Genomic DNA, 13,502 nt, shown 5'->3' with positions numbered 1-13,502 from the left:
TTCGGGACGCGACGGGACGGGACGCGACGGGATGCGACGCGACAAACTGATTCCTATATACCCCCCTCCAAACATGTTTGGTGGGGGTATAATGAACATTTTGTATACAAATATTGCTGGTATGCCACGATATCCTGCATGTTTTTATAACAAGTCATCAAAAAAAATAAAGCCAACATTCGAATTTTAAACGTCTTGTCTAAAATGGCCAGAATTTACAATGGAAAATGCCCATCTGAAATTGTTTCTGATGATAAATTCAAAATGTAAAAAGATATTTTGAACAAAAAAAGCAACCCTATTAGCACATTCGGAGTTCTTTAAAATGATTTGTTATCCCGGTGGTACTGTCTTACATTCATAGAGAAATCCAGGAAACCATTTGCTTGCGGAACATGCGGATGAAACATCAATAAATTCATTTAGCATATTTGTGTTTCACAATGACATTGTGTTCCTGCGGATACTTTGACGAATGCAAGGGATGACCCTTGAGGCGAGTAATATTATTCAGTGTCATGCATTATGGGAACATTTTGGTAAAAGTTTGGCGCCAGTTAACTTCTTTAAGCTTTGCCACTGACCGTTCCATAGAGATGCCTTGATGTGTTTCCGTTTTACATATGAATGTTTCCTTTATGTAAACGTTATCGCGGTCACACATAATTGGCTCTAATGTATACACGTATGTACATTGTACATTATCTCTATTTCGTATGTACATTGTACATTATCTCTATTTCGTATGTACATTGTACACTATCTCTATTTCGATGTGGGGTTTTGTACAAGTGGATTGTTTTTGGTACCTAAAAAGAGCCTCGCATAGGTCTCAACTTTGTCATCAAATTTCCCATTACTAGCATGTAGAGAAATTCGCTACGGTAACCTTTTTCGTTTGCAATAATAATACACACTAAGGCGAGATATTCTGATCTGTAAACAGCAACAGAATCACGATAAACCGATATTGATTATAATATCATATGTCGATCAACCAGACGCGTATTAAATTCACATTTGACATATCTCTTATATTTATCTTGAGTTCTAAAGCTGTTTTCACAGGAAGTGACAGGTTATGCCTGTTTGATAAATTGAAAATATTAACGTGGATATTGAACTCTGATCAGGAAATGGAAGCAGAAACTCCCCGTGCCAGACATGTCAATAGGTTCCATCAAAATTGAAATTGGTCTGCAAATAAAATAAATGTACGGCGGACGACATGGAAATCCTTTTTTGTGACACCAGTCATTATCACATTTCTCCTTTGTTTTGTTTTTAACTGAGCATTACGCAGATCAAAATAGAGTGATGTAAGATCAAAAGGCTTTGAATTATAACGTCAATAGTCATACCTCAAGTAAACAAAGACCAGGAAAAGCCATGAGATTTTCTCTATATTGAAAGCAATAATTGCTTTTTAATTAAAGAACCTTTAACTATAATAGCGACAGCAAACCGCTGCTGACGCAGGAATATTTCTCTCTTTTAATACGTTTGAGGTCAAACCAAAACCCAGCTTAGGTAATATGAAGATTTTCAAGCTTTAATGATAAAGTAAGAACACACATGCCACTTTGGACATTATTTCAGGCACGAGCGGGCACCTAAGAACATGTACAAGTCACATGACGACCAGAGCAAGTCTCGCAGTGACAATAACCACGCTGTCACGTAGGTCATTTGTAGCAAAGTGTATAGTGGTACATGTGAATTTCACCAAAGCCGGTCCCAAAATAATTGGAGAAGCATCAAAATTCTGTGGTGAGATTTTAAATCAGTCTAAGTTTTTGACTGTTATTAGGACAATACAATTTATATCCCGTAATAACTAGGTGTATAGTGTCTTCGGCCAAAACAGATGAAAATAAGGTAAAGAGTTTAAAATTTTATCAAGAGATCAAAAAACTTAAATTATTTCCTAATAAAAACTTTTCGAAGGAGGGATCGAATATCATCATAGCTTATTTTATGTTTTCTGGTAATTTTGGCTAAGTGAGCATTTGGTGTTAATATTCGGGCATAAGAATTAAGGCTTTACCAGGTAAATGGTTTCATTTACTGTAAATATCATTTAAACATTACTCGGCGGTTTCTTATTTTTATTTTCCATTTAATCTGGGACGGTTTTGGCGGAAACCTTCGTAAATGATAATTACTAGATTAAGTAAGTGGTTAAATGTTTATTACAATGACAAATAAAATTAATCAACTTTGTTTACTTCTCGGAATTTGAAGCAGTGCAGTACAAATTGTGTTGTTACCTGTTACGTTCGGACCATTCATTTGCACAAGTCCACTACGATTTATTTTAAGGAACAGACTGAATTCTAAACGTTTTTGAACGCAATAAATCAGAACGAACTACATGTAACAAGCTAGACACCATGCATTACACGGTGTACCTTACAAAGTGTTTGATGAAAAACGGAATCGGAAAGGTTTCCTGTTCGCATTGTTCTTTAAACAAAACTAGATATATAATTAATTGAATTCAGTAAAACAATTTGTAACATGTTTCATTTACATGATTTACCCTTCTTGTACACCAATCCTGTTGTAACAGCGTTCAATCTGTCTAGTAGCCAGTATTTATTTACTTCTTGAGAACAACGGCATTGTATTTACAGACTAGTGTCTTTTCACTGCTATTATTATGGAATATATACCGAACTTCAAAAAAGAAACAACTTAACTTCATTTGTTCAAAACAAAGACTGCTGTTGACACTTTACAAAGAAGACTAGATCGCAATCAAACAGTGTTATAGCAGATTCGGTTGAATAATAATTTATGTTTCTTATAAAACATCTAAAGTCGGACCTAAACATAAATATATAGCACACAACTCTTTCATATCCATAAGAACATTTAACATTTCCTCATGTCAAAACTCATGGACTCTTCAATTGTTAAATGTTGACTTTTTGAACGGATTTATTGTGTGATGCGTCCATGGAACCAATGCATGTTGATGTTCATTCAATAACATTTCAAAATTCTACTTAGTTATCCTAGGAACTAGGTAAACATTCTGAACATATTTATTCATATATTATTTCGTTAGACACTATATGAGATAATGGGAACTTACTGTCGCACCATTTCAGAAAGAAAAAGACTTTTAAAATTCAAGATTTCATTACTATCAAATCTAAGTTGAAATTTTGAGTATACTTACTGTGTTACTGCGAATTTTTAGTCTAAGAACGATTCACACTCTGAAATGATACAAGAATTTACGTTAGTGCTCTAATAGCGGTACAAAGACAGCTATAAACCAGACAATTTAATATGGATTTTTTTTTGGCCAATTATAAAACAAGTTATCATATAAGTTATTTGTAGTAACAACAAAGGGAAATTAATTCCTAAAACAAATAAAAAATCTATTATAAGTTCACACAAAACTTTTTACCAGGTAGAGATATGTCAAAATACACCTAAAAGTTCGATGTAACATGCATGTTGTACCAGAAAAAGTGGTCTCGATTTTTCCCTACGGCCAGTAATAAAAAAGTAACAATATAATCTATTTATAGTAAAAACAAAGGGGCGTAATTCTAAAAGCAAAGGTGTCTCATGGTGGTGAATAATTGTGCCAAGTTACATCAAAATCCCTCCATGCATGAAGAAGAAATGCTCCGGACAAAGTCATTCTTAAATTTAACATTTGACCTCTAAGTATGACCTTGACCTTTGACCTAGGGACCTGGTTCTTGCGCAAGACAACCCGTCTCCTGGTGGTGAACATTTGTGCCAAGTTACATCAAAATCCTCCATGCACGAAGAAGAAATGCTCCGGACAAAGTCATTTTTGTATCAGATGTTTGGCCTCTAAATGTGACCTTGACCTAGGGCCCGGGTTTTGCGCATGACAATCCGTCTCATCTAGGGGAATATTTGTGCCTACTGATATTTAAATCCTGTCTTGCATTACAAAGTTATAGACCGGACGGGAAAACAATCCTATAGTCCTTTGATCTCAAAGTGTGACCTTGATCTTTAAGCTAGGGTTCTGACTGTTGCGCATGACACGTTGTCTCGTCATGGGGAACATTTATGTCAAGTAATATTGTAATCCCTTGATGGATGACAGAGTTCTGGACCGGACAGAAAAAAAGACCCTATTAACGTTTGACCTCCAATTGTGACCTTGACCTTTAAGGTAGGGGTCCGGGTCGTCTCATCATGGGGAACATTTATGCCAAGTAATGTTATAATCCCTTCATGGATGGCAAAGTTATGGACCGGACAGGAAAAAGGCCCTGTTAATATTTGACGCCCAAATGTGACCTTGACCATTTAGCCAGGGGTCCGGGTTTTGCGTATGACATGTTGTCTCATCATGGGGAACATTTGTGCCAAGTAATATTAGAATCCCTTAATGAATGACAGAGTTATGGATCAGACATGAAACAGACCCTGTTCATGCCATGTTAAGTGTGACCTTGACATCTAAGCTGGGGATCTGAACGTTGTGCATGCTACATAGTCTTATTATGAGGTACATTTGTGCCAAGTAATATTAAAATCACTTCATGGATGGCAGAGTTATGGACCGGACAGAAAAAAAACCCTGTTGACATTTGACCTCCGACTGTAACCTTGACCTTTGAGCTAGGGGCCCGGGTTTTTGTGCATGACAAGTCGATTTATCATGGGGAACATTTGTGCCAAGTAATGTTAAAATCCCTTCATGGATGACAGAGTTATGGACCGGACACGAAATTGCGGACGGACGGAAGGACGGACGGAATGAAGGACGGAAAAGTGCATTCCTATAGTCCCCGAAACTGGTTTTCAACCAGTAGGGGACTAATAAGTCATAATGATTTGAATTGTACCCTTTCGCAAACACAACTAAAACGTCTGATCCGTAAGTATGGTTTTATTTGTTCTACTGTAGTTCCCAACATAACAACAGCGAGTTTAATTGCGTTTCCGTAGCAAAGCCTGTATATAACGACCACCCTTGAGAGAGAGAACAAATCTTCTTTATTCAAAGATGGTCTTTATTCATACTTAGAATACAATTTAAATGTTAATTTAGAAAACAAAATCAACAGTCTTTACAACAGGAACGGTTCTGTTCAGAGATGGTTTATAGCACACGTATTACAGTACTTTGTTTTACAAGAGAAGAATACCAAATATATATTACAACGTATAGATATGTGTGCAAAATAGGGGTAAATACAATGGCATTTTCAGTACAAACGCAATATTGTTAAGACATTTGTTTGTAGACAAGACCATTATCAACACAATTTGTTTGATGTCTTTCTTTGCTTCAAAAACGATATTGTTATAGATCTTAATATTAATTGTTGGATTACGTTTGACATGTATATTATGTATTTCAAGAAGAAACAGAAACAAGATTTATTTATATTTTGCATATTACTGCCCGGCATAACATATGCAACTTTGATTAATTACTTCTTAGTTGTTGTGTCTAAGATATTCTGACTAGTTGTGTCTAAGCTATTCTGTCAATACATACTGGTTTAAGACAAAATCATAGCATTGTAATTGATAAGCGTCTAGTAAACAATCACAGTGACGCCCGAGATGTCGTGTTTAGTAAGCACAAAAATAACTGCTTACACAATGAACAGAAGCATATAAGTACAACTAACACGAAATCGTATTTAATTTGTGGATAACAACAAAAGTAGTGTATAGTCGATTTCTGACTAGAACAAGGACCACTCAACATCCATTTCGTTTGTTGACAGAGGGACTTTCGTTCGCGAATAATTAAGATATGCATAAACAGCGCAAAAGCGCGAATACCTCCGTCAATGCATGTTTTCTTCCTTGTAAATACACCCCTACGAACAAGTTTGTATGCAAGAACAAACGGTATTTTAATTTACTTATAACTTATCCGTTAGGATTTTGTCTCTTAAGAACCTTGTTAAATTTCAATGTTATGGATATATTTTCATTAGTATAAGTCAGAAAAGACAATGCCACTATAAATAAAGCTTTAAATGATTTAGAAAAATGCCAGTAATACAAAATTCAGACCTCAACAGCTAAGCAGTCCATTTTCAAGTGTTTTCAATCGAAAGTTGCAAATGACAATGTGCTTGAAAATCCATTTTACCATTTTATCTTGGAACTTTTGTAAATTAAAGATAATCAAATCAAGTGGAAATGCGTTAGAGATGAAGCATGTAAAACAGTTAGTTGCATTATTTCACATGCCGACAGATAATAAATAGAAATCTTATCTTAGCAACTTTTGTATTTTTGCTGAATTTAATCTTTCGAACACTTCATATGCATTTATAAACGACCATCCGCTGTGTGAATTTTAAGGAATACTCAAAAGTGGAATCCATCAAGGTGAAAGGCTTTTTAGCAACAATTTGAATGTTCTTCAAAATCAACGCACATTTTGAAAATAAGCATTTACTTTAACGCAAATAGATAATGATCCTTGAACAAAATTAAACAAAAAATAATGACGAGTCCATAAATTCACATTTCCTGTCTATGTTCTGGATGACATTTGCATGATAGGACTTATTATGTATCTTAATAATTTTGAAAATTAGTTAATTCCATATTGACGTTCAGCAGACACAAGCTTCTTTTCCTCTTCTGTTTAATGGATGATTATAAATTGACTTCCGTAAATAATGATATAAGATTTGATGTTGTGATGCTCCAGACATCATAATTGTTAGCACTTGAACTTGTATGTACCATTAAAAAGAGTAATGGAATCTATTTATCTCTGTCAGTTTTCGAATCTTAGAAATTAACTAGAAAAGTGTTTTTTCTAAATGTAATACAAATGCAAAATGTAATATAATACCTTATTTCCTTTTTCGTGATTATTGCAAGACAATACAGTGGTGCTTTTTGAACAAAATAACAACAAAAACAAACAACAACAACAACAACGAAAAATACAAAAAACAAAACAAAACAGTTATACAACAACCATGTGTCAATTATTCTAGCTTAGCTGTTTTGGGGTGTAAAAGTGTATTAAAAAGGCGATCAGGTACTCTTAACGTAACCTTATATATATATATATATATATATATCCGTGTAAAACGGTCTTATAACGCATAATAAAAACAATTCTTAAATGAAATGTATAACATTTATTAAATTCAGCTATTTTCATGTTATATAAATTAATGATACAGTATAATATCGTTTATGCATGTATGTTTCATTTTTATAGCATATTAGGAATTTCTCGAAAGACGTCGGTGTCTATCCCTTGAGGGACAATGGTACTGGCAAAGTTCTCAAAATTATGCAGATATTCAATACGAAAACACATGTATTATCCATACGGTATGAAATGAAACAACGAAATTTTAAATTCGTAATACGCATGAAAAGATAGAGATATGCGATTTCAGCATATTATAATCACCTTGATAACAAAATGTGCCGAAAAAAATATGGTGAGAAATGTAGAAATTTACAATTCATTTTTTTCTTCTAAATTTCAAACCAAATAACCAGACATATAATCATAAAACTACTGATTAATAACTCACCGTAAGGTTAGCGGGCGCCTGGATATACAGCCGGACTGGCATATTACACTACCAATGTCACATTAAAAAAATGAATGAATATACCTGACATTGGTAGTGTAAGATGCCGGTCCGGTTGTATAGCTTGGCGCCTTGTCGTAACTGGACATTTACCTTACAGTGCTTTATAATGAGATTATAAATGTTAATACTACTGTATAATAATACATTCACACAAATATAACTGCCATCTCAACTTGACTAATTATACTTGGTACTTTTACGTTGTCAAAAATGATCGAACACAGTATGGGTTTGTTCAAACACATGTGCAAACTGTCACGCGCAAGAATAAATCATGAAAAGAACACCAAATTTAAATTTTTTCAGGAAAATTACCGATTTTCGTCACGAACTTGACAACCGAAACTTTAAGAGACAACAACAAAAGAAAGACATTTAAATTTTGTTAAAAATTAAGCCGAAATATCTCGAAGTTTTACCGGAAAAAGATCAATCAGAATGACTGATGGCGGGATGATTCCTTAAATTCGAATAATTATTTTTATTGAGTTGCAGATAATCCTTTGAATTAGTTTGTTTTTACCTCAGACTAAATGCAGAAATTTGCTTGATATCTACCTCTAGTTGAAACTGCGCGTTTGTGTCCGTAGTAAAGCAAAACTATTATTACCTTTCTATTTTCTGTTATGACCGCTCACAAAGAAAACTATTTACAAATATAATCATCCGTCAAAGCGTCACTAAATATATCAACGAGTTTTCAATTAATTTCTTTCAAGAATAAAGCCGTGCATGCCAAACATGTATGCAACTAGCAAAACTAAAAATCGTTCGACAACTTTTAAACTTAACTAAGCTATTTAGAGGTACTTTACTACAATCTATAACATTTTTAATTACCCCAAGCAACAATCGTTTCTTTTTTTTGTATTGTGCTAACCTTGTCTTCTACCAAGAGTCACTCTACTATAAACGATAAATGTGATCAGTATGAAACATTAAGCGGCATGTGGCATTCCGTTACATATCAATTAATTAATGTTTTTCACTGATGTAAAAATTTCTTCTCAAGTCCTGTGGAGATAAAGTCCATTTATGCCTAAAACGATGACAATTCTTCTTCAAAAAAGTCCCGATAAATATTAACCTTAAAGGATTTCCTTTCTGGTGGCCAGCGATGTTATTAAGGTTGGCTTCAATTGATTACGAATCGTCAGGTGAAGAAATAGACGTTAATATTTCACCACCTTCAAATCAAACGTCCATGAGACGGGTTATTTTGACAAGTAATCTGAATGCATGCATTATTATAGCTAATTAGTCTACATACACTCCACGTACTGTGATTAAGCAACAGTTTACATCTATTGTATTTCTTTTTATTTGGTTTAGCTTTGCATCTCTTTAAAACATTTAAACAGAATGATATCATCAAAATACGAAAAAATGTTATAAGAGAGATAACTTTAAATTTAGTTTGAATTGTACATTTCCCCAATTTGCAGGTACTTATTATTTCCTCAACAGAGTGCAGTTATCATAAACCGTCGTAATTATATTTACTAATAGTTTAGAAAAAACGTAATCCAAAACATTTTCATTACAACATGTATCAAAACCTGACATTTGCCGGAAAATGTATTTATTTAGTCAGAGTATGGATATGACAAGATTCAAATTACATTTGTTACAATTGAAAGAGCATTTTGTGTGTCCTTTTGCAGTTCCACTGTCCTCTTTGCCTGTGTCTAACGGAACATGTGGGCTATTTTATGGTTTTGAGGTCTTAAAACCTACTTTAAATAAATGGCTTTGGTACTGTTTTGACAACTGTGTCCTTTGCAGTTTCGTCGGATCCTTAATGTTGTTTGTCCTATTGCAAAGATACTGAGTACATGCGTTTATCTTTCATAAGGAATGCTTTTAGAGTTATTTTGTGTTTTACATACTGTACCTTTTATTAACCTTAGTTACCTGACGTGGATAACTTTTTAAACACTAATAGTTATGGAACATGATGGGGGTGGGGTTCGAATGATATTAAATGTGCACTATTATGCGGCTTAACTTCCTAGTGGCGATTTTTGCAACAGGACTTTCCGAGGTCATCTCAAATTATGTCCCTTTGTGTTGGTCTTGTTTTCTAATATTTTTCATTAGGCTGTCACATTGTTGTGTAAATATCAACATTTTACGGATCCATACTTACACTACTGTAGGGTTTCGTGTCTAGAAATGTGAGTATTCCAATTGGTTCTTCCAGTTTTGAATTTTTCATAATATAATGACCAAGACTTGTTTTATGAATATAGATTTTCATAGAATATATATTTTCAATAAGGAATAAGGGAATACAAAGAATACATGATTATGTGGAAAGAAAGTATAAGTATTCCTGTAGCAAGTACGCACTGACAATAATATAAGTAATGAACATTAAAATAAGAGGAATATGTATGCTCTTGAATGCTGGCGAAATGGCTTAAGCCTTAGGCCTAATATAACAAGCAAAATTCGGTTTTGACTTTGTTAGTGTTACTGATAAAGTATAAATAAATTATGACAGATGGGAGAGATGTCTGACACGAAAGCAGTAAAAATATGCGTTATTATTAATACATCTATCGGCGAAAAGAACATTCTTACTGGATGTTTCGAGAAGAAATTTACTTTTAATGATAATGTAAAATTCTCCGATTAATGACATGTTAGGCGTCGTTGAATGCTCTGCTGGAATGAATGTCGATTGCTATCTATCTAAGATATGTATATACCAATTTTATATCGCTATAAACAATGCCGTGAGTGGTTATACCACTTATCGTAAATATCTTTGTAAGTATATAGGTACAACTTATATCACAGCATATTTTACGAGTTGATAAAACATGATTGACTTCTAAGAACGCTATACTGATAATCCGTTTCAGCATTAAACGCTTCTCATATATCAATCAAGTTTAACGGTTAATGCTAGACTTAGTATTAAAATGCACACGAGGGTATTAGCCTTTTGGAAGTAAATTCATTCAATAGAATTCCAATCGTTTTTGATTTCTGTTAAATAAAGCTTTAATAAATGACTGCAACATATATGAAGTACCGTTTTGCATTTTATGAATGTATCCTTGAATAAATGTTTAGTCCGAAAGCCTGGTAATCGGACGGCGACCGATAATCTAAAAATAACAAGCAAATTCGATGAATTGGAATCCCCCGCCGAAAGGGTCAGAGTTGAGGAACGGCAAAAAAATATATCCAGCGAAAAGTTAAGAATGTTACCAAGAAGCAAATAATTTCATTAGTCAAAATCAAATTAAAAGAAAATGAATGGTTTGTTTGGGTGGGGCTGGGGGGTGGGGGGGGGGATGGGGGTGAGGATACAACAGTTTACATGTTGATTATAAATATCGATAGAAAATGAAAAATGAAAAAAAAAAAAAATAAAAAATGGTGGGAGGGGGGGGGGGGGGGGACCAAGGTAAGGTGGTGACCAGGTGTAGGTACACAACATCACATGTTTATAATAAATGTTCATGGAAAAGAATGAAAAAAGTTTAATGAAATTCAAAATCAAATTAAAAGAAAATAAATGGTTTGTTTGGGTGGGGCTGGGGGGGGGTGGTTAAGGATACAACAGTTTACATGTTGATTATAAATATTGATAGAAAATGAAAAATGAAAAAAAAAATGGTGGGGGGGGGGGGGGGGGGGGGGGGGACCAAGGTAAGGTGGTGACCAGGTGTAGGTACACAACATCACATGTTTATAATAAATGTTCATGGAAAAGAATGAAAGAAGTTTAATGAAATTCTTCCAATTGGTTGGTTTGTTATGTACAGATCTGTGGATTTTTAAACAATTAAAGGGCAATAACTATATGGAAAATTGACCAATCGAAAAAAACCTTGAAGGGCATCGTCTCAGTATCTTGGTTCATGTCTGTTTCAAGTTTGATGAAATTCTACCTGCTAGTTACTGAGAAATGGCTGCAGACGGACATTTTTCATTAAATCAAGGGCAATAACTCTGACGGAAATTGGCCTATCAAAAAAAACAAACTTGACGGGCATCAGCACGGTATCTTGGTTCATGTCTATTTCAAATTTGAGGAAATTCTACCTGTAAGTTACTGAGAAATAGCTGCAGACGGACATTTTTTATTAAATCAAGGGCAATAACTCTGAGGGAAATTGACCAATCAAAAAAAAAACCTGACAGGCATCATCGCAGTATGTTGGTTCATGTTTATTTCAAGTTTCATGAAATTCTACCAAGTAGTTACTGAGAAATGGCTGCGGACGGACGGACGGACGGACTGACGGACTGACGGACGGACAACGCCATTTCAATACACCCTCCCGATTTCATCGGCGGGGGATAATTAGTAGACGCATATCCGCCTAGACGTTGACCGTAAACGAAATAATTCAAGAGGAAAGAAACCAGTCGGATTTGATGTTAAAGCCAACAGTCATATCAAGTAGTTAGGGTTAGTTCATCCAATTTAGGGGTAGGATTAAAGTGTTAGTGCAGTCTTAAGTTTTGTTCATTGACTGACAAACTTCAAACTACAGAACATTTAAACGGGGCTGTAACTCGAAATACCAAATACAGGAGGAAGTTTTTAATAAGATACTATTTCATTAGAATAGCTGGTTATTTGATCAATCATATATGTTTTTATATGTACTATCATATAACATTTGTAAATATCTATGCAACAAAATAAGATTATAAACAAATACGGCCAGTCTTAAATGCCATCAGTGACATGCTAAAACTACTATTTCTTGAAGATAGACAACGAATTTAATTTGATTTATAATTGATACAAATCAATAAACGTTTGTAATATTACAGCTATGTTTGACAAATTATTCGCAATAAAATCAAGCATACTGTAATAACTTATTAGGTTTTGCCGTTCGAAACTGACTAGCTTGTTATTTAATATATTTCTGATTCAAAGCATTTCTGTTTGAAAAGATCATTCAAGTGCAATTACTTCTTATTTATCTCGCTGCATCCACAACATTATTTGATAGACAACAATATATTACTTGCACTAAAGAGTTATCAGACAAGCATAGAAAGCGCCGATGTTTCTTAAATAATGAGCAAACATCGTTGTTTCTTGAGTTATAACTTTTATTATTGAAATATACGACATTTATGCAGACAAACAAAATGTATAATCTAGATAAATGTATCGTATCATTTGTATACGAACGTCTGTTGGGATCTGCAGTTTCAAGAGGCGTTTGTCTAATAAATTAGAATATCAATTGTTTGAGTTGCTGATTAATAAATCTTTTGTTACTAGTGAAAGTAATCAGGTTTCTAGGAATAATTGCATTCGTAATTTGGCACATTATTAAATCACGTTCTCCGGGGAAGCTAGTGATAAATTAGCACAAGAAGTTATTGCTCAAATATAACACAAAGATGCAAAGTGGAACCTTTATAATTGTGCATTTGAGCATTCTGTCATTTGTTATCGACATTAACACAAGTGTTTTGTTAATGTTAGGATAGACTTATTTTCCATGCAGGCTCAATTAAACAAAGATTAATAATTTTAAATGGTACATTTCAAACTGAAATCAGTACTATTTTATGATGGTTTTCTGTTAATAGTCTGAACTAAAACATAATAATTATGCTCACTGTGCATGCTGTAATACACCAATACCAGAAGTATATTCTATACGGTTGTATTAAAACCTACAATTGAAGACGTGTTGCTGAATAATCACAAAATGATTTATACCAAAAGTAGTCCAATCAATGAAAGCCATTTTTTACATTCTTCATTGTGTAAAATACAATTCTATTGCTATATCTGAAGACAAACCATCAAGCATTTCCATTTTAAATAAACTTTCACTGAGGGAGCGGAGCAATGCAGATAAATGTACTTTTCATTTCTGTTTGACCTGTGGACTTTTTCCACTA

General features: G+C 33.9%; 1 protein-coding gene across 1 annotated transcript in view; it reads right to left on the bottom strand.

The window, feature by feature from the left end:
- LOC123547271 (G-protein coupled receptor dmsr-1-like) overlaps nucleotides 1-13,502 on the bottom strand; it is a 62,958-nt gene that overhangs the window by 30,923 nt on the left and 18,533 nt on the right. The window contains exon 2 of the mRNA XM_045334237.2: nucleotides 3,188-3,227. The gene's annotated coding sequence lies outside the window, so the exon portion shown is untranslated. The remainder of the gene's footprint in view (nucleotides 1-3,187; nucleotides 3,228-13,502) is intronic.

This window comes from Mercenaria mercenaria, chromosome 9 (assembly GCF_021730395.1).
Source record: "Mercenaria mercenaria strain notata chromosome 9, MADL_Memer_1, whole genome shotgun sequence".
Taxonomy (NCBI): Eukaryota; Metazoa; Mollusca; class Bivalvia; order Venerida; family Veneridae; genus Mercenaria; species Mercenaria mercenaria.
This window is presented reverse-complemented; position numbering and strand designations above follow the sequence as displayed.